This window comes from Borostomias antarcticus (genome assembly GCF_949987555.1).
Source record: "Borostomias antarcticus genome assembly, chromosome: 11".
Lineage (NCBI taxonomy): Eukaryota > Metazoa > Chordata > Actinopteri > Stomiiformes > Stomiidae > Borostomias > Borostomias antarcticus.
The window spans coordinates 11,702,938-11,725,816 of NC_140244.1; positions in this window are offsets into that span (position 1 = coordinate 11,702,938).

Here is a 22,879-nt window from a genome sequence, read left to right on the forward strand (position 1 = left end):
GTAAGAAATATGTTTTCACGTCAACGTAATGTGATGTCACAAGTGCTGTCCCATTCCTTGTTATACCAATTCGAGCCCTTGCAGCCTCTCACACTCGATCACTTCAGCAGGTGACGTCAATAAGTCTGTGAGGGCTCAGGGCTTGAGGGTTTAGGGGGGACATTGGGATTGGGCCAATGTCTATGGCTGGCATAGCGTAAACAAGTGTGTGGAGATAGGTCTGGCTATGCGAGACTACAGAACGATAGACCCCGTTCGGAACCACACTCCATTTCAGTAGGTGGCGGTAATGCGCACCATAAGATGTTTGCCAACCGCCATTAAACATCAGAAGAAGAAGAATCCGAAGGAAGGCGGATGCACGTTATATGGATGTAAACAGCTGAGCGCGGGAGTGTTTGAGTCTCTACTAGGATCTGGAGTAGCCTAGTCAGTATCTCTACTATGATCTCTCTCTCTACTAGGATCTGTGTAACTTCGATGGCAGACCATTCTTCGAAGTACCACGGTTTAAAGCCCACGCTATCATGGTCCTTGTAAATGAAGCAGATTCACCACCACATATCCCGTGTCTCAAAGTAAGTGCTGTCGCTCACATGCTGAACGTGGAGTTGACTAGATACTACGTTAGCTAGCACTGCATACAGTTAACTTATAACAACTTCTCTTGCTAGCACTACATCTTTCATGTTCTATTAATACATCCATGCACTACATACAGTATAGCAGCTAGCAAGGTTTGCTGGCGTAAGCTTAGCCCTTTTCAGTCCTGTTGTCGCATGCTCGCTCATGCCAGACAACAGTCCTTTCACCATCCATTCACTTCGCCGTCAAAATAAATCGGTGTCGGCCTATTTAGTGAAGTTTCATGTTTATCTGACACTTGTAAATATGAGCGCCTCTCCTGAATAAGCCGACACCGATTTATTTTGACGGCGAAGTGAATGGAGGGTGAAAGGACTGTTGTCTGGCATGAGCGAGCATGCGACAACAGGACTGAAAAAGCCTATGTTAGTGCTAGCTATGTATAGTTGATGTTGATGCGTCGTTGTAGACAAGTGGAGATAGACATGGCTTTATATCTTGTAACAGAGTATGAATTCCCTGCAGCTACAAACCTAAACGTCATGATGAGGGAACGCTCCCAGGGTCTGGTTTTTAGAGACACGGAGGGTCGGAAACAACCACACAGACTGTAACACCTCCGATTTATCATGATACCGAGACAAGTTGAGCCAATGCATTGCATCTTCCTCCATAGCGGTATGCCCTTGCTTTAGTGTCTTATTATATATGCACTGAAGTAGTCTATATGCTGTATACAGCGAGGACAGACAGAGACCTCCTGCTGTTGTGTGTTCTGATGACTCGAGACAACAATATGGACCACCTGCTGATTCACATCAAATAAAACAGACTCTTCTGAACTATAGGTCAAAGAAATTGGTTTGGATTGAGCGAGGAACCGGCGTCCCAGTGAAGCTCGATGATTATTTGCCGTCGCTATTAAAAGACCCTGTTGCTGCAATAGAAGATGGAGAGCAGCTTTCATAATTATTCTTTATAATAGCTTCATTATCTGAAGACTGAAGCGACCTATAGACACCACGGTGCTCTTGTGTTGTTGTGGTCTGCATCCACAACACAGTAGCTTTCCACTGCTAAATCAAATTATGATGATTGATCCAGTTGTTGTGTATTCTTTGGCCTAAATGAAGCAATGAAAACTAGCGGGCCCTCGCAGCCCACGCGTGTCGGGGTGCGGCGCCGTTAAAGGGCAATGCAAGTTTGACTCACCAAGATCACTTTTGTGTAGTTCGGAGGCCTGTAGAAGAAATTTAAAATCCAGCGCGAGCCAGTATATCCATGTAATGACGGTGATCGGGGCAACGAGAATGCAGTTTCTCAAAATCTATTTTCTGCGCTACGATCGTTGTTGGTGCCGAGAATATTGTCGTCGTCATTCGTCAGCAACAATCCGATCGTAGCGCAGAGAATGTGAGCCGGAGAATAGCCAGTCTGCGCGCTGGCCTGTGCGCATGCGTGCTGGAGCAAGTGGGGAAAGGCGTGTAAAGATCATATTACAGAGGCTAAAGACCCCGTATTTGAAAACCGAAACAATGCCTCGCGTTGAGGAATCTCAACTGTCGATTCATCCAATCTGATTGATGAAAACAACCGTTTAGCGGCCGAAAATAGATTTTGAGAAACTGCCTTCTCGGTGCCCCGATCACCGTCATTACATGGATATACTGGCTCGCGCTGGATTTTAAATTTCTTCTACAGGCCTCCGAACTACACCAAAGTGATCTCGGTGAGTCAAACTTCTTATAATATGTCGTAAATAAGGTCCAGGTTGTCAAAAACGAGCATTGCCCTTTAAAGGGTGTGCTTTTTCGGTGTCCAGTACTGAGAGAAACTTCCTGTCACCTGTAGGTGGCGCTTTAAGCGTGACTCAATACCGACGCATAGATGTGTTCAGGACGGTGCCTTGATGAATCGTGAGTGTTGTGTAAATCTGACAATGTATATAGGAGTTATGATGACTTCCTGCTTGACCTGTAGGCGGCGCTATAAGTATGACTCAATACTGACCTACGGCTGTGTTCAGGATGCGACCTTCATCAAGCGTGAGCAATTTGGGGTAAATCGGATAATGTATGTAGGAGTTATGAGGACTTTCTGTAAGCAGTAGGTGGCGCTATAAGTATGACTCAATGCTGATGCACCGATGTATTCAGGATGCGACCTTCATCAACCCTGAGCAATTTGGAGTAAATTGGATAACGTATGTAGGAGTTATGAGGACTTCCTGTTTCACCAGTAGGTGGCGCTGTAGGTATGACGCAATACTGACTTACAGATGTGTTTAAGATGCGACCTTAATCAAGCATGAGCAATTTGGAGTAAATTGGATAATGTATGTGGGCAGGGCTGAAAATTAACACCCGCCAATGGCGGGTAAAATTTCCATTTGGCGACAACATTTCGTAGGCTATCCGCCACGCTGGCGGGTAAATGTTTGTACCAATAGAGTCATGTAATAAATTATGCGTGCGATGTCGCCACTAGGGATGTGCACGGTTAACCGAGTACTCGAGTACCCGAGTAGGCAATCTGCTAGTCGGAAAATAAACACTACTCGGTTAATCTAAAGGCTATATAATATGGCATGTTTGACCGTGAAAGCGCGCATTTCTGAGCGCCTGTGCCCTTCTTCAATTGTTACCAAAGAGGATAGAGCGTTGGTGGCTGTCTGGAGAAAAGCGTTGTATACGGAGTCTTTTTTCGAGCGCTCCGGCTTTTTGAAAACATTGCCATCTCAACTTTTCAGAAAGGTGCTGCCAACGTCACTGCGGCTCTTTCAGGCAACCAATTATCAGATATTAGATAGGGCATGACTCGTCAGCTGTCTGGGGATCCCGGGGGAACCCCTGCCTGGCTATTAAACGGAATATCTGAAAGTGCACCGATCGTAAAAAATAATAAATGCAGCCAGCTGTCAGGGGCAGTGATGACTGATTACTAGTTGACTACTGTCTAGCCAGCTAACTGGTTACGTTTTAAAAGCTATATTTATTTACATGGACACAGTTCTTGGGTGCAAAGTTACGTGGTCACAAAAACTAGCAATAATTAGCCCATGGGCTTGCTAATGCTAGCTGTCCATGGTCGGTTTTCCATACTGTTAAGCATTTTCGGATCAAACTACACCGTGGTTTTGCATAGTGTTAAAGCATTTTATGGATTGAGCCTCGGACTTTCAAACCTGTTACAGCGTAGGTAGCCTATGAGATAACTATAGACTTAAGCCTATATACAGTATATGCCACTTCATTTGTTTTGTTTTGACAATTAAACGCTGGTACCGGGTCTCTGATTTTGTTTATCTGCATACTGTGCACAGTAGGCAGTGGTGTGAGCGGACTTTGTACTCTGGCTCCACGCAGCACTCCCATCATTTAGCGGTAGTCTAATCATGCTGAGCCCTGAGGTGGTGCTGGAAAAGACAGCGAGTACCAGCTCAGGTCCATGCGCGTATAGCCTACTCGTTTTCCAGCCTATAAAGAAATATTGAATGAATAGGCCTGTTGTTCAATAAATCTATTTAGTTTTGCATGGACATTTCTCTAATGAAGGCTTGACGCCAAAACATCCATTATTGTCCAATAAATTGGAAATAGGCAGTGAGTGCCGCGGTGCTTTTTAGATAACGCTAAAAATTAATTCACTTGTTATCCGGCATCGGCAGTAAAGGCTTGGTTTAATACTTAATTTATATTAGTAAATTAGAGGTCTGGTTGCATATTGTAGGCTTAGAGTTTTCAGAGTAGCCTAACGATAGGCTTAAAAGGCTATGAGCTGGGCAGTGCATCCACATTAATAGGCTGCGTTTTTCGATTCCGATAGTTTCATGAAAACCTGTGGGTTATTCAATCCGATGATAAGTAATGCATCCAACCACACATCAGCTTTTAAACATGTTTATTTGCAAGGGCATGGACGAGACATGAAAGCACCGCCACGGTAATAACGGAGGAAAAAATGTATTCCCCTCCGAGGGGGCCGGGGTTAAATGCGCTCTGTCTGGACGGTATCTTTTTTTGAGTAATCTTTTTTTTTGAGTAATCGGTTACTCGAGTAGGATCAGGTTAGGTTACTCGGTTTTAAAATTAGTCGAAATTCCCATCCCTAGTCGCCACATCCATGCCATAGACCGGCGTTCTGTTTGTTGTGTGTTGCACTTAAATAGCTCCCCCGCTGCACCAAATAAAGTTTTCAGTCACATGACCTCACGCACTAGGAGAGACTGTTGACTCAAAGCTACCCTCGCACAGAAAATCATTCCCATTTACCTCAGAGGACGCGCGCTACTACAGTCGACACCTGTGGAGAAGGCGAAGTCAACAAAAGCTAGAATGTGGCGACACTTACCTGGTGTAGTTAAACCAACGACAAAACACAGAGCATGTATTCAACATAATACTATTATCTGAATGAAAAGTACTGAAACAGATGTATAATGTGACAAAAAAGACCATTTATAATTTTGGCCGGTAAAAAATATACTTGGCTGGTGGATTTTTTCATCTACCAGTCCCCTTGGCAGGTGAGCCAAAAAGTTGATTTTCAGCCCTGTATGTGGGACTTATGAGTACTTCCTGTTTCACCAGTAGGTGGCGCTGTAAGTGTGACTCAATACCGATGCATAGATGTGTTAAGAATGCCACCTTCATGAAGCGTCAGCATGGTGCAAATTGGATAATGTATGTAGGAGTTTTGAGGACTTCCTGTTTCACCAATAGATGGGGCTATAAGTATGACGCAATACTGAAACATAGATGTGTTTAGGACAGAACCTTCATCAAGCGTGAGAAATATCGGACAAATCGGATAATGTATGGAGGAGTTATGAGGACTTCGTGTTTTATGGCGAAATGTCAGATTTTGGCGGGGCGCCACGGGAAGGGTGTTTGGTGAAAACTCTTTTTTTTTTTTTTTTATAACTTTTGATCACAAAGGTCTTAAGATGAAGCTGACCGAATATGAACACCCAATCTCCTGTCCCTTTAGCAGCGCTACAGTCATCCGAGCAGTGGGCACAGGTATAGAGCATTACATCGTAATTCTCTAAGTTGTCGTCTTCATCCCAAGTCGACCCCCACCGCTAGACGGATGGTTCTTTAGCTCAAGGACTCTGCTCGAACAACAGCTGCCACGACTGTCCCTAGTTTTGGGGTGCTAAGCCTGGACGCTATTCTACCCCGATGTTTTTAAGTCTGGAATGGTTGGTTCTGAAATGTATCCAATTCAATACTACAAGGGTGTGTTTGCTTTGAGGTGTACTCACTCTAATCTGTGTCTGGTGGTGCTACCACCTTGCATTGACTAGCTTGGCTCCAGTTGGTTTACCCTACTACCTTAACTGCTGTGTGGGTGATGAGCCAGGTCTGATAAGGTCCATCCCACTTTGCCTCTAAAGTCTCCCCCTGAAACTTCTTTATCATTACGTACTGGCCTAGGATTAGAGCCTGTCCCCCCCTTGGGGATCTCGCTCCATACTGCCAGCACCTGTTTGTGGGCCCTGGCCACAGCCATGCTCAATTACTCACAGTAACCACTCAACACCTCACTAGTGAGATGAACATCTGCCTGCCACAGATGACCACGAAAGGGCTAAGGCCCATCTCCTGATTGTGTTGCTTGAATGGAGCAAAGCACGAAACTCAAAGCGTCGGGCCAAATCACACCCTCCTGATGACTTTGTGAGTCTCCCCTTGATGACACGGTTCATTCTTTCAGTCTAAGACCACTACTCTGAGGATGATAAGAACAGTGAAGTGAATCTGTGTTGGCAGATAAGGGAGCAACCGTTGTGGTGCAACCAATTTCTGACCTTGTCGCCACACTCGTCTGAGTCCATTTCTGCCCCATTCTCCATCCATGTCCACACCTCCCCCCTCTCAGTCTCTGCCGGCATCACCTTGTGGTCAGTGACAGTATCAATCTGATACGGGGGTGCAGGTTGGGCTGAGGATAAATGCGCTTGTATGGTATTTCTGTCACGAGCTGTCTGTTCTGCTGCTTGGTCAACCGAGGTGTTACCTCGACTCAAACTCCATGAGAGTGTCCTTTGACCTTAATCACTGTCACCTTTTGGAAGGCTGATGGCCTCCATGAGCTCCCTAACCAACTCTCCATTCTTAATGGGCGTCCCTAAATGCTGACAGGAAACCTCTCTGTTTCCAAAGCTCTCCAAAGTCATGCCATGTGCATACCGACTGACTACATGGATGTTTGCAGTCTTGCCCTTTAAGTGGAAAGTGATGGGAGACATTTCGCGTAGGTGATTACGCAACACCTGATGACAGGTGTTTGGGAAGTTGTGTAAACCCAATTGGCGTTCAAGTGAACTGATATTGATCTCCATCAATATTAAAAGCTGTCCCTGGTTGCACCTCTTCTGCAAGAGGGACGCTAAGCCTTGTGTCATGTTGATGACTGAAACCCATTGGTGTTCAGGTTTCAAGGCACTGAAAATGGTGGACGGTCTCCACCAGGGGCTCTATCTTATCCCCATACTCATTGGCCACTCTGTAGTTCACACAGAGGCGCCATTCACCTGAAGGTTTCAACACCGGCCACGCTGGGCTGGGATAGAAACCTTCTATCACTTCTGTCTTTTGCCCAGATTGGCAACTCTGCTAAGTCAGGTTTTTTTTTACGCAACTTCATTTAACTTTCCCTTGTGGGAACTGAGGGGATGAATCTATCTGTTAACACCTCAAGGCCCAGTAGGGGTAATCCTACCGGTCCCACACACACAGAGATCGTGAGAGACACAGATCCCAATTCCAGCAGGAATGGCCTGGTTTTTCTCACCCAAAAATAGGCTCCCCCCCCATCACCAATGTATGCATGCCTTGCTCTCTCACCATGGTGTCGGTTCCCTCCAGACAGCGATGAGGAGTGACGGTGGCCACCCCCCCCCCCCCTCGCATCGAGGAGGAACTCTACATGGCTTGGCTTCCGTTCAAGGTGGTTGTTACACCCAGGCCTTCTGGCTTTTGTAACAGAGCGGCATCAGCTTCTGAATAATGGGGGAGCCGTGTGAGGGTGAAAGCTGTTCTCTGAGCTTCTGCTCCCACAAAGATGACAGCGTTCTCGTTTGTCATCCCTAGCTCTGAATGGGATCTGTGGAGCTCTGGCTTTCTCCTCTACTCTCTTGACCTTGGTGGTGATTGCTTTAGTTAGAGTGTCACCGACCAACGGGTGACTGGCCTGAGCCATGTTCACATCACCTACATCGCATGGATATTTTACACTAGCCGACCAGCATTCTAGATTGCCATCTGCACCGACAGTAACACCCCACGGTCGTAGGGGGCGCCAGTTCGAAACAGCTGGTGGGAGTGTTACATCTACAGTACGACCCCTCCTCTCTCTCTTGAGCTTGTGAGGAGGGGGCGGAAAACTCGGGCTCCTCCTTTAACCTCTCGTCATTTCTGTCCTCATCTGACGGCATTGTCAGCCCCGCCCCCCTCAGTGGGACGGGCTCACTTTGGTAAGATGAGACCTCAAGGACTGGCCAATCCTTAGAAGTGAAATACCCTCCACCGATCTCTCGCGTGGGCGGGCAACACCAGGGTGATTACCCTGCTGGTCTTCCTTAAGAAAGTCTTAAGGGCCTGCTACACCTGTTCACAGTATTTCATGTGGTAGGTACCCCAGGATGTCCAATATCCTGCTGGTTTTCCTTAGTAAAGCCTAAGGGCCTACGTACACCTTTCACAGTTTTACATGTGAGAAGGTACCCCAGGATGGAGGATAGGATTAAGGCTATCCTTAAAGGCTACACATAGAGAAGTGGTCTACTTCACATAACAAAACAATGCACGCACCTTGGCAGATACCTTGGCATTACAAACATAAGACATGTAGCTACATATAGACATACATTTACATCCAGCACTGGTTTTGTTTTACGTGTTGAGAGACTATGTGTGGTATAGTTGAGATTTACTGATTTGTTTTTTATGATCGGGATATCGAACCCACTCACCCAGTTGGGTCTGATTGTCTGTCCGTCGTTCAGGTCACAGCATGACTGCCAGGCGTCTCCAGTGGCTGTCGCTGTCTGCTTTGGCTGAAGACCAGTCTTGGACTTTTTTCAGGGTTCGATGTCCGATCCGGGTCACGGCACCAATTGATGAATCTCGTTGTCTTTTATTATTGTCCTTGATTAGCTCTGCTTTGTGTTTTTCATTTCAATAAAAGACAGACCCCCATCTCTCACACAATACCACACAGTCCAGTGTCTCCTTTTCAGGTGTATTCCAAATGAATCTCTCCAACACGGGATTTGAGCCTCAGCAAAAGTAGTTTATTCCAGAAGGTTTTACATACAAAAGACGATGGCATGGCCTAATGCACAGTTGACCTCTCTGTATGCTGTCTGGACCCAAATCAAAGTATTGTTCTCGTTGCAACGTTCTTATGTGGTTTGAGTGTCCCCCCCTTCCTCGTCTCTTCTCCGATAAGACTGTCTCTGGTCTCTTCTGTGGCCTCACGTTAACCTACGCCGCCTCGGCGCCCAGGCCTTTATCTCTAACCACAACAATGGTGTTTGGCACAGAGCCAGCCATGGAATGTCGTTATCTCATAAGTCTATGGAAGAGGGACACCGTTGCTTACCGAAAACTCAAGCTGACAGCCATACTCAGAGGTCAATCATCATAATTAGGAAATAGCTAACAGGATCATATTAAAAGGCATTTCTCTGACAATCACCAATATTCAACAATAGGTAATACAATAATACAAATATACAATAATAATAATACAATAATAATAATTAAAAAAAAAAGATAGATGAAAGATGACATGGGAGAATGGTCAACAGAAAGCTTTTGTGAAGAGATGGGTTTTAAGGTCTTTCTTGAAAGTATGCACAGACTGAGGTGCCCTGAGGTGGTCAGGGAGGGCGTTCCACAGCCTGGGAGCAGCAGTGCCGAAGGCTCGCATCCCCATAGTGTTATGCTTGAACACAGGAAGTTTGAGGAGGTTGGCAGTGGAGGAGCGGAGTGTGCGTGATGCGGTCTGAGGGGTGAGGAGTTCCTTGAGGTAAGGGGGGGGGTTTCCATATATGCACTGGTGGGTGAGGAGGGAAACCTTGAATTCCACTCTGAGTGAGATGGCGAGCCAGTGGAGTGACTCTAGGATGAGGGTGATGTGGTCATATTTGCGCATCCTCATCAGGATCCTAGCAGCGCTGTTCTGGATGTACTGGAGTTTCTGTAGGCTACTACTAGGGATCCCGATGAGGAGTGCATTGCAATAGTCCAGCCTGGAGGAGACAAAAGCGTGGACGAGCTTCTCTGCATCTGCCAGGGTGAGTGTGGGACAGAGTTTGGCAATGTTCCTGAGGTGGAAGAAGGACGTCTTGCACAGCTGTTTGATGTGGGTCTCGAAGGTGAGGTGAGGTTCCAGGAGCTGGAGAGGAGAGAGCGGATGTTGTCTACTTTCTTTCTGAAGAAAGTGATGAAGTTGTTGCACCTCTCCTCTGTGGCCTCTGAGTGTGAGAGAGTATTTGGTTTGAGAAGGTGATTTATGGTGGAGAAAAGTTGCTTGGAGTTGCCAGGGCTATTATTAATGATGTTTGAATAGAACTGCGACCGTGCATCACTGAGGGACTTAGCGTAGGCCTTTTGATGCTCTCTGTAGGCCTGTTTATGTACAGTCAGTCCTGAAGCCTTGAGACGCCGCTCAAGGACACGTCCAGCCGTCTTCATCTTCCGCAGCTAGCAGGTGTACCAGGGGGCACACCTGCTCAGAGACTGATTGTAGAAGTCCACTGACTCAGTGACTGAGGGGAAGTCATCAGAGCCAGAGGAGAGATGTTGGAAGTCCATGGTCAGGGCGTCAAGGTTGATGTTTTTTTTGTTCCTGAAAAGGATTTGCCGCTTAGGTCTGGTGTGGGCGGAGGGGAACGGCAGTTCCATTGAGATGGTCTTATGGTCAGACACACCTAGATCGTAGACCTGTAGGTTTCTAATGGGGGCAGAGTTTGAGATTACCAGGTCGAATGTGTGTCCCCTAGAGTGTGTGGGGACATCAACATGCTGCTGGAGGTTGAGGCAATCCAGCAGTTGAAGGAAGTTAGCTGCCGAGTGACAGGAGGGGGTGTCGACATGAAGATTTATATCTCCAAGGATTATAATTTTAGCAGAGGTTGTGCAGAGTGTAGTGAGTAGGTCGTGTATCTCTGGGATGAAAGCTGAGTTGGGTTTGGGGGGCCGGTAGATCAAGAGTATGGTCATGGGGAAGGGGGGCTTACATTTAAATGCAAGGCATTCAAATGAGGACTGTGTAGACAGAGGGTACCTTAGTATGTCCACACCAAAGATTGAACTCACAACCTTCGCGGTGATGGGCAGCGCACTATCCACTTGGCCACCGCTGACCTGGGAAATCTGTGGAGTCTTTTTTTTTTTTACAGCCAACACACACACACACAAACAAAAATATATATATTTTTTTAATAAAATACAAATCTGTTGCAGAGTTAATACGGTAGCAACCCTAGTTCAATGGAATTCTTCAACTTGTTGGCACTTGTCCTATATGTTCATAGCAACTAATGACAAGAGACACTGTATTAAAGAAGTAAAGAAGCACTGATGCATTGTCCACTTCATGTGCTATTGTATACTCCAAATTTAATTTCATCTTAGTTTTTCAATGCTTTTTTGTTTGTTGGCTGTATACAGCCGACACACCAAGAAGAGGGAATCCCGAGTTGTCGCTCCCTGCCTCAACTTCCGTCGAGTTGTTGTCCTGCAGTTCTGTGTTGCTACCACAAGAGGCAGTGGTCCCAGAACATCAAAACAAAAAGACTCCACAGATTTCTCTGGTTAGCGGTGGCCGAGTGGATAGTACGCTGCCTATCACCCCGAATGTCGTGAGTTCAACCCTTGGTGTGGACATACCAAGGTACCATGACATATTTTGTCACTGGATGTTGTAGAAGTAATGTAACGTGGGTCATATTTGTTAATTATAGACCCTTTTACAGCCTAGTCAGCACAAGTATGCGCGCACATTCTTGAAACAGAAGCAGAGGAAGACAGACGAAATCGCCATTATTAAGGGGAGACACGGTAGGTGAAAACATCGTTTTTCAACGCCCTGGTCAAATTTGAGATTTTGTGCTAGTTTGCTTCCATAACATGTCTTCTTTCATACTAGTGGAAATAAAACATCAAAAATACGCATTTAGATGTTTATTTTACTTCATTTAGTCTGTTTGCGTCTGTAGATTCTTCCTAAAATCACCAAAAGTTAGCATTTTTTCGCAACGAACCAGAGCGCGGCCGTCTTTTGGATCCGCTGGTGTAATATATCGATAGAGAGATCTCTCTCTCTAGCCTGATGTTATCGCAACCAAACCTGATAGTTTCATTTGTATCAGCAACCAATCGTGGAAATACAAAGGCGGGTTTGATGCTTAACGTGAAATCTCATTGGCTGTTGTTGTTTTCTGAGAACGTGATTGGTTCAGAGCGTCATGTGACACGTTTCCATTTCCTGATATCTAATCCAAACAATGCCGTCTGTAAAGCGTTCTAAACGTAATAAGCAACAACGACAACAGTGATTGCCCGCAAGGTTGAACAGAAAACAAGAGAAACTAAATGGAAACGTTTACATTTATGAGATATAAAGTGCCTATTCGCGCAAGTTGTCATTAGCCGGTGCTAGCATGTCCAGTGAGCAGCAGGGAGATGAGGCTAGCGTTAGCATGTCCAGTGAGCAGCAGAGAGATGTGGCGCGTTTGAATGAGCTGATAACTGGGTTGATTTGTCCTAATTGTGCAGGAACTGGTCTTAACATTAACATAGATCCTCAGAATAGTGGGTTATGTAGTACCTTGCTCTTAGAGTGCAGTCTTTGTGAGAAATGGCTATCGCAAAAGTGTCAACAACTAGGAATGATGTTGCATTTGATGTCAATGTGAGGATGGTCCTCTTAGCGCACGAGTTAGGGTTGGGGTATGCAGCTCTCCAAAAGATTAGTAAAGTGTTGGATCCCAGGGCTTCATCTGAAAACGTATCAGGAACATGACAGAGAGGGTGACAGGTAGGCTATTGAAACGTGTTCCCTCTTTCTCTTTCTCTCTCTCTCTCTCTCTCTCTAGCCAATATCAGAAGCCTATACATATGCACAGTAGTCTCCCTCTCTCTAACCGTGGCATTTCTACATGCATCCATAAACTGACCAAATAAACTGTTTTAATTTCAGTTGCTGAAATAGAGAGAGGTCTGGAGTCCTTGCACAGAAGCAGAGAGCAGATTAGGCAGGCATATACAGATGTGGACCCAGAGGTAGGTAAGCTGACTGCCAATAAATGCAAAATGTTACAAAATTATTACAGTTATTGAGAATTATTACAAACCAAACCATTATTACATAACCAGCGTTCAGTGGACAACATAGTCCGCTTCACTGATGACAACCCCATGCGCACCAGGAACATATTGTGGTTTTAGGACAGTTTTATGGACTGCAGCTGAGTGGGATCTACAAACCAGCTGCCTAGAACAGTTTTGTAGATAGCTAGTGTGGTGCCATCTGAGGAGTGACTCTGTAGACCTATGACGGCGTAGCCTGATGTCTCCTATGGTGTTGCTTTTGACGATGGTTATATCACTTGTTTGTTTGGCAATCTATATTTAGCTTCTATTGGTGTTTACCCTGCATTGTTTACCACATCTTGTCCTGTGTATTTATGAATCAGCTTACTCTTCATGTTCATTCATTCATTCATGTTTTCTCCATGTAAAACGCTTAAAAAAACACAAAAAGCTAGATAATCTGTTTTCTCATGCATGTCCTCGTCAAATGTGTCTATCTTTGTCCATGATCTGTTTAACAAAATAATACAAGCTTTCTAAAAGGGAATGTTCTCTTCCCTACTAACATTGTCTCGTCTCTAGTCTCGTCTTACTAACATCCCACTCGTGGGCTGTACCTTGACGTGGTGAGTGGGCTTCCAACTAAACAGGTCTTACTTCTCTATACAAAATGTCTACTCCTGGACTATTCTGAATCCACAACATGCTGTGTTATTCAGTTTTCTGTTTCAATGTGTTTTCAGATGTTGTGTAATGTTGTTACTAATGATGTGATTGGATATTGTGTTTGTAAATATTGGTTTACAATGGTTTTTTACAATACAAATTTTCAAAGCCCGTTTTCTCAAAATGAGTTATTTCTCATCTTAGGGACATCAAAATCACCACTTGAGTAGCACCTACATACACCTAACTTTCCAGTTTTGTTCCAATCCATATTCTGAGAGTTTGTCCAAGGGGGATTTTTAAAATTTCATTCATAGCCTGATTTATATAACAGTTTATCCCTAAAACATGGCGAAAATTGGTCTTTTAATGACTGTTGACAGTATTTTCCGATTTCTGAAGTGAAGAAAAGAGATATCAAAAATCCCCCTTGGACAAAGTTTGAATAGGGATATGTGAACAAAATGAAACAAGAATTTTGAATCTGGCTTGAACCAGTTAAAAAAAATGATTTCCTGAAATTATGCAAATTAGCGCATATTTAGCACATATAATGCCTAATTTGCATATTTATCCATAAGATTTCAGAAAAATTGTAATACAAAAAAGATGCTCCTTAATGTACCTAACAAACTTGGGGAGTTTGATGGTGATGCCTATTAAGGATTTTTTTTTTCCTATTCACCTGGGGTGTCTCCCCTTAAGCGTAGGACTGGACTGAGGAAATCATCAGAAATGTTAAAATAGAGCGTGGGTCATATTTGTTCATTATAGACCCAGCTAATTATGCGCACGCATTCTTGAAACAGAAGCAAGGGGAGACAGACGAGTTCAGAGCGAGCCGTATTTTAGTGCAAAGACTAGTAGTCTAGTGGCAAACTTTATTCGTTTCAAGAGGAAACCGGCCTTTTCAGAACTGGAGTCGACTGTGGCTACAAGCCATTAAGCGTAGCCTACGGACTGGACTGAGGACATAATCAGAAATGCCAACCTTTGCGGTACCCATTTTATATCAGGTAAGTTATTTTCTCGTCCCTATAACGCCCTAAAATACAGCTTGTCGGTGGACACGCAACCGTATAAATTTCAGATTGATCATGTTGGCAATGTGTGTGAATTTGCTGCTATGTGAGAGATAAGGACCTGTTGTCGCATGTCGTTGACAAGCTTCCCCTTATGGTGTCAGAACGATGGCTCATGAATGCGATGTTATTATGTTAAATACAGTAGCCCAGAGATGGTTAGCACTGGCAGGGCTATTTCAGTTTGATAAAAGGCATTGTGGTGTTTGAGCACGAGTTGGCGTAGCCTAATGGACTTCGTTTTGGTGTGGAATTATAGTTGTTTACGTTTTGATAGGAACAATTAAATTGTCCCAAGTGTTGCAAATTATTGGTACCCCAGTGGCGATTGCTCCTATAAGCCAGGGTAAGCCTGGCTTACCCATACAAATCCAAATAAAACTTGATTTGAAAACTTGATCATAAGCCATCGTTATGACACCGTAAGGGGAAGCCTGAAATCGACTTTCAGACTGTTTTTGACTTAAATGCGTCTTGTATTCTGCCATATCGCTTCATTTTCATCCGTGTTTAGCATTTTGGTAGTGCTCCGTCGCCCCCTACAGTCCTCATGAAAATACAGTCCATGTTACGGTCCGTTGACACCGGTCTTACTAGCTCGTTATTCACTTAACATTGTAGGCCAGATAAAATGATTCTAGCTTACGGAAGATAAGACCAAATCAAATCAAGACCTGGAGCGGTGGGCTAATATGCCTAGTAGGCTAGTAGCCTAAACACTGATTAGTGAAGTAGAGGAGTAGGCTATTGAGTGCTGTGCCCTAAGGGGGTGTATTTTATCGTCCTGTCATTCTCTTCGTGGTGCTTGGCCATTGTTGCTATATAATGGCTCTGTAGTTTATTTAGTGTGTCCCTAAAAGCTTGCTTGTTTCGGCCTAAATATTGCCCTCTTATTCGCTCGCTCTCAAATTATTGGCCTTTGCTGATGTGTTTAAAAAAACATCAGTAGCCTAGGCTACTATAGTTTTCCTGTATGCTTTTACATATAAATGCCAATGCTCAGAGTCAGCGCCCTTCTGGTGTTGTGAAACCCATCAGGGCATGTTTTGAAAGCGCACCTCCCAAAAAATTGAGCGCGTTGTGCGTGCGTGCATGCTTCATTGGTCCTGGCTTACCCGGTTCTAGGACCCACCAGACTCCACTGACCCCGTGCGTAGTTTCTCTCCCTATCTGCGTGTGGGTGTACGGGGTGTGCGGGCAGGGGGGGGGCGTTGGGGGGCATTGGGAGTAATGACAATGTCGGAGAAGACCCTGTGCAAGACCCTACGGTATGCTACTGCATTATAGGCAGACAGTCCTCATTACAATAGGAGTAGGACACTTCAAATCCTATAGTAATTCATTTTTGTATAGGATGTGATGCACCAGTCGCTCTACGCCTACATGTGGTTTATTTTCGGTGATTAGACTGACTGTTGACTGGCACAGCTTTAGGTGGTGATGGAGAAATGAGCTTAATGTATTGATGCTTTTTTGTGCGTGGCTGTAAGCCAGCGCACCTAGTATAGCGTTCGTCCGGTTATCACTCCCTCCCTCCCTGCCTCCGTTACTGCGGACAATGTTGGCCTGCATTTCTCTGTTGGCACCACAAGAGGCAGTAGTCCCAGCACACCAAAATCAAGAAGGACACCAAAATCAACCCGCTGATCTCCACTGCACAAGTAGAGTAGTGGTGAGAGCATTGGACTCCCACCCTGGAGACTAGGGTTGAAGACCCGGTGGGGATGACTTTATGGGACTATACCCCAAACCTCCACATGTTCATCCTTTCACTCCAACCTTTACCCCTTGCCTTATAGATCAGATCCGGTCCCAACCCCAACCCATATTCTAACCCCAACCCACACTAGGGACTGGAAGAAGGACACCAAAACCCACCCGCCGATCTCCATTGCACAAGTAGAGTAGTGGTGAGAGCATTGGACTCCCACCCAGGAGACAGGGGTTCCTGGTGGGGATGACTTTATCATCAGTGTAACTGCTTTAGCCACTGACCGCTACCAATAATGTAATGGAAGCTGCTGCTAGTTGTTGTGAGCCCATGAGCTAACTGGCTATCCAGCTCTTATTGTGCTGGATTAGCATTGGAAGCATTGGAACTTATGTGTCCAGGTGACAAGACCCATCTTTATTTATCAAACATTACCGTCCTACCAGTCCCGCATGGAAACAAGCCAGCCAACACACATAAGCCAGGCTGGACCTGGCCTGGTTTTATTGAGGAAGATATATGTTCTATGTAAATGTTGTTAACATTCATGATATTAAAGAGGAGTGGTTTTAAACCACAGGTTTACTTCATAGGCTGAGTACTTGTGTTATTAGGCCTACATTATCTGGTAAAAAAGTCAGAACTCGGAACCCACCCACCCTCACTCACTCCCTATCTGTCTGTCTTTCTCTCTCTCTCTCTCTCTCTCTCTCTCTCTCTCTCTCTCTCACAAACACACACACTCTCACTCAAATCATGCGGACATGAGCATCAGTGCCAGGGCCGGCCCGTGGCATAGGTGAAGTAGGCGGCCGTCTAGGGTGCCGGATCGACAAGGGGCACTAGTGGTGTGATGCGAATTCATAATCGTTACAGGCCTAGTGGGGGGTGGCATTCATTTGACCGCTGTACATTAGTGCGTGTGACGCGTGCGCTCTCTGTGCACGCACACATGCGTGCATTCCTGCGTCATACCCGTAATTGGTGAGAGGTTAGCCTGTTATGTATGATATTTGTCTTCCAACCAGAGCGGCACGTAGCTTGGGAGATGGAGCAGCTGGTTGGGGATCGCAAGGTTCCTGGTTCGATCCCAGCTTCCGGAGAGTGCCTAGTACTGTTGCCTCCGGGCCTTTCTGTGCGGAGTTTGCATGTTCTCACCAGGGTTTCCCCCATAAAGAAACCAATATGAACATGCAGAAGTGTGGCGAAGACAGACAGGAGCACTTGGTTGGCCCCTGGGCACGTCCTATGCACGCTGCCTACTCTCTGCTCCCGGTTGCCCTTGGGTGAAGGATAACAGGATTGGTGAAGAGCAAGAGAAAAGGCATTGCCGCCTACACTGTGTGATGTGCGTGTCTCACTGTGTGATAAAGATGTTTGTTTCTTTGACTGATGCTACCGACTTGCATCAGTCATCTCGATGACATCATCCCTCTAATATTTTTTGGAACGGAGGAACACAAATGGGGGCCATCAGGGTTGGAGGAGAGCGGCTTACTCCCCTCTTCTTTAATTTCCTGTTGTCTAGCGGCGATCTTGTTGAAAAGCGTTGTGCATCACCTACTCCATGGGTGACCCTCTGACAAGGTAGGAAGGTGAGCAACTCAGCACACGGACGTTTCTCATATCCCCCGTGTCTGGGCAGACTGGACCTCAGAGCTCTGGCTTGATTTCTCTTACTTTCTGCATTAAGATGAGTTACATGAACTGACTAGTCTTTGCATTCCTAATACTCTTTAGGATCCCACTATCATTTGTCCCAGAATCCAGGTTAAATTATTCTGGGTAACATTTTAATCCTCTGGGTACGGTTGGGGAAACATTGAAATTGATAGGCAGGGACAATAAGAGCGCAATTAAGATTGTGTATTAAGCGGTATTGACTCTGTCCAGGCCACTGGTGGCTTACAGATCTGCTCCTGGGTGATCAATGAGCTCTCTACAGAGACCTATCTCCCCGGGACTCTGTTCACCTTTGCAGGCCATGCAATTTGGCCCAGAGAGTAAAAGTGCAGTGTGCCTGTTCAAAACGGGCCGATTGCCTGGCCTCCGGTGTTGCTGCTTGCAGCTTTGTCGAGAAGCGCTCATACAAACCAACTTGACATACAACACTGCACTTCCTTGGCAGTGCCCTCTGGCTGCATTCCTTTGGGTTCTAGTGCCCGTCAGACACGTGCCTGTTCAGAATGGGGCCGATTAATTGCATCCTTCTCGAGAACCTCTCATCCAAACAACTTCACACTCGACACTGCACTTCCTTGGGTTCTGAGCAATTCACCTTGCAAATCAACTTCACACAGTGCCTGGGTCTCGAGAAAATTGAAATACAGATATAAGGCAGACAGACAGACACACAGACAGAGATACTTCCTACATGGATTTATATTCCTATACTGTAGGCAAGTATAACAGGGAAAAGCTTGGTCATTATACACGCCCTATACGCTTGCACTTATATCATAATTACCAGGGAACTATATGTTATAAATGGTAGCATAGTTAAGACTAAATCTCAAAGTAACCAACCCTGTATGACTTACAGGTTTTATAGAGAAAATACCATCTTTTGACATGATTTGTTTCTAAAGCTGTATAGCCAAAAACTGTTTCAACATTTTTCCTTCGGTGATAAATAATGTTTGCATCTATCCATTTATCCTTAATCATGGGCTGTTGATCTATGTAGACTCTGGGTTCCCTGTTAGCCTATTCAGGGACAAGCTCCTCTGGATTCATCGCACTTGCAGACCACCTTCCTCTGGGAAATCTCGTGATTAATGCCTCCCCCAAATCTGTTGCTTACCCATTATTTAGAAAGGTCTCTGGCTCTCCGCCGGTCAATTGTAAACCAGGGAGGCAATCAGATGTCAGCCTGTCACTGTCACTCAGGCTTAGATCACCCTCAGCTCAACCCCCCGTCATCTCCATCTGATCCCACCACGCCAGAGCACACCTCATCTGTAGCAGGGCAGGCAGCCTAGTCTAGTGTCCTCCAGTCTAGTATAGTGTCCTCCAGTCTAGTATAGTGTCCTCCTGTCTTCACTGTCCAGCCTAGTCTAGTCCAAACAATAAAGTCCAGCGCACTTCAGACAAGTTCTGGACTCAGCACTCATTCATAGTCTGCATGTCTATTCCAGGGGTGGTGACTGACGTTTCGCCAACATGTCTTCTAGAGGTGGTGAAAAAAATCGATTCACAATTTTTTTCTGTCCGTTAAACTCAGACCTGCAAACTCCCGAGAGTGAAAAAGGTGACAAGGTCCAAAACCAAGTTATGGAAGGGGGGTCCGGGGGCATCCTCCCCCGGAAGACATTTTTAGTGATTTTAATATGTGACCGCCGCTGGTGATTTGGTCCTCAACTAGGCATTTTCATTTTTCAGTTTTTTACAGATTATGAAAGTGCAGATTGTAAGCTTTCAAATGAGGTCTCATACATTGAAATCTGAACATATTTGAAGAAGATATGCTTATTTGAATGCTAGTACTGCCAAATCAACTTAGCTGAGAAATCGCCCTCCAAAGTTCTCCAACAATTTCACACCTCTGACTGCCAGGTAATGGGCGTGAACAATAGCCTGGTAACCGCACCCCCAGCCACTCCCCCACTGGACGATTTGTCATTATCTGTCAGAGTGGCTGTCAACTTGGGGTATTACCTGAGAGTGGGGTGCTCTCTCACTGATGACCCCACACTCTTTGAGTCAGTATTAATCTTGTGTTGTGAATGCAGTTAAGAACAATATAAGATGAAGTTCAAATTTAACGTTCTTTATTGTCAAATACATGATATACATTACAAGCATAAGTAGTAAAGTGTACAAAAAAAGGCAACAGTCTAAGTGTTAAAGTGTACAGTCAGTTGTATAGACAAGGTGCATAGTGTTCATTGTGATCAAGTGCACAACAAAGTAATAAGGTGCATAGTGTTCAATGTGATCAAGTGCACAACAAAGTAATAACAAGGTGCACAGTGTTCATTGTGATCAAGTGCACAGCAAAGTAATAACAAGGTGCATAGTGTTCATTGTGATCAAGTGTACAACAAAGTAATAACAGTCCCCAGCTCAATACTCAAGGTAATAACAGTACTCGGCTCAGTATTCAATATTCGAACAATGCAGTCTGTGCAAGTGTGCGCAAGTCTGTGCAAGAGAACACGCAATGCTTCAGTATACAAACAGGAAAAGGCTGTGGCCTTTCTCCTGCAGTGCTGTCCATCCTGATGATCTGCAGTGAATCTACAAGCGGACAGTCTTGTTCTGAGCTGCTGTGGAGTTTGGCGGGGGACATGTGACGTCTTGTCCCTCATCAGAACAGAACTCTCTGATCTTGTTAAAGAGATATGTCTGTCTGGCCATGTCCAGTCCGGGTGGGGCTTGCACAGGAAGACCTTCTCTGGGGGGCAGGACATCAGGCTTGCGCAGCAGCTGAAACTCGACTGCCGGTGCATCACGGTGTTCTCTGGCCACAACCATGCCAGGTCTCTCTGCATCAAAACTGCAATAGAATAGAAGGAAGAAAGTACATTAAACTATTGCCCACAGTACTGGCACTCCATATACATAAAATAGTACCAGAAAGTGTTGATTAAATAGACTAGCTAATGCATGATAATTACCTGAAGTGCTGGTAACTCAAAATCTGTGGGAGTGCCCGGAAGTAGGGTTTCAGATGCTCTTGCCAGTTGTAGCATTTGCATGTCCAAGCGCATGGGGGTCTGCACTTGTCCACCATTCTCCTGGTAGTCTTGGGCTATGGCCTGGAGCTTGTTCTTGCTCATGCTGTAACCAAAACAAAAAACAAGGTGTCAGACTAACATACCTCTCATGCTCTCTCATTCTGTTTCTCTCTGTAATAGCTACCTAGCTAGCTAGCTAGCTAGATATTAGCTGCCTCGCTGGGTAGTTTAGGAACACAGGGCTAGCTCAGCTAACTAGCATGTTAGCTAACGTTAGCTAGCTAGATATTAGCTGCCTCGCTGGGTAGTTTAGGAACACAGGGCTAGCTCAGCTAACTAGCATGTTAGCTAACGTTAGCTAGCTAGATATTAGCTGCCTCGCTGGGTAGTTTAGGAACAAAGGGCTAGCTCAGCTTACTAGCATGTTAGCTAACGTTAGCTAGCTAGCCTTTGTTAGTTAGTGCTAGATTTGTTATGCTAGCTAGACTCAGTCACTTGTTTAGAAATGAGCTACTGCTAAACGACTAACGTAAATGTAAACAGCACAGATAGTATAAAGATAGCTTACTCGAAGCATTGTCCTCTTCTTCACTACCACATTCCGAGTTTGTACCATCGTCAACATCCATGTAGTCCTTTAGGTACGAATCCATAAGTTCTCCATTGTCGAATCGTCGAGCGGCGTTGAGCAGATCTTTGTTCAGAGCTTTCGCAAAAGCTGTAGCATCCATGGTTAAACGTGGAACTGAATGTAAACAAACAAAGCGTGCTGTTCTTATGGGCAGGGTGGGGGCGGAGAACCCGGAAGCAATAGCCAATGAAAACAAATCATGCTAATCGATCTGCCCGCCCCCAAGCCCGGCTCGAAATCAGCTAGAAACGAGCTTAGTTTGCAGACTAATTAAACGTATTTCGTGAACCTAAAACTGTTGTCTGTTATAGTAAGTGGGTTCTTCACAACTTCAACTTTGGTAATACGCAAAAAAACAAAAAACGAAAAAAAAAGTTTTTTTAGCTATTTTGCCCTCTAGCGCATTTCGGGGTTTGCCGAGTTGCGGACCAAATCACCAGCCGCTGTCACATATGCAAATGACGCTTTTTGGAGTGTTTTGAAATTAGAATTTCTGTGTGCAAGTTGGCATACATGGCTCTTGCGAGGCGCATAGTATATCCATCCCAATTCCAACGCCACATACAATTATGTAGATATCCAGATTCACAGTTATATAATATATTTTAATCAGAATTTCAATGTTTCTTTTTCCCTAAAAAGAGAGAAAAAACGTTCTCATAAAAAGTTGATTATTTACTTAAGCAACCAAACAATTACTTTTTTACACATTATTCTCCCTGTTGCCTCTCAAAAAAAGACAACCAACCTCCATTGCCTGAAATGCAGGAAAGAATGAGACAGGGAGACGATAGTTTTTAGGGATGCTCCGATCTGATTTTTTTGGGCCGATACCGATCACCGATTATTTTCCTCAGGATCGGCAGATACAGATACCGATTTATAAAAAAAAAAAAAAAAAAATGACCCATATTATTGTATCGATATGACACTGTCTTTGCTTGCATATTTTAAGTTTAAGGTTGCCAATTATTATCACTTATTAACTGATGAATAGGCCCCCCAAATATTATTCTGTATATCAGATTCAGTAGACTTCATACTTCAGTATACAGTAAACCATTCGGACCAATGCCAAGTGAGAAAAAAAAAAGAAGTTGTTTTTTGTTGTGTAATTGTTTTCCGTGACTTTTATTTTGGAATTCCTTGAAAGAAAGGTACCGGACAAGTTTCGTTTCTGCTTGAGGGGCAACTAG